The sequence below is a fragment of the Apaloderma vittatum genome, unplaced genomic scaffold (assembly GCF_000703405.1).
Source record: "Apaloderma vittatum isolate BGI_N311 unplaced genomic scaffold, ASM70340v1 scaffold41761, whole genome shotgun sequence".
NCBI lineage: Eukaryota > Metazoa > Chordata > Aves > Trogoniformes > Trogonidae > Apaloderma > Apaloderma vittatum.
Window position 1 is genome coordinate 14,101 of NW_009701546.1, and position 423 is coordinate 14,523.

Sequence of the window (423 nt, forward strand, 5' to 3'; positions counted from 1 at the left end):
CCCCGCCCAGCCAGACCAGCTTGGCTGGAGTTCATCTCCAGCAAGTGGGACACAGATGCTGCTTCTCTCTGACGGGAGAGAGCACATTGATAACTGTAGAGAGTGCCTCATTCCTGTGCAAACCAGGACACGGTCCAGCTGTTTCCTCTGATGGAGGCGAGCATCCCATCCTCACAAGCACATACTGGCATACCAAGGCCTGAACACTGGGGTGCTCCTTATACTCTGCCCCACTTATCTTCTTCCCCTCACTGCCCTGGCAACCAGGCAGACAAGGGATACGCCTCATGTCTCTCTCAGTCAGGGGCACCAGATCGCAACCAGCTTCAAGAGCACAGTGTGCGCTGCAAATGCGTTTCTTCATCTGCAGGAGAAAAAGCTCCTCGGCCAAGAGCAGCCAGGGCTGTGAAACTCCAGTCCCTT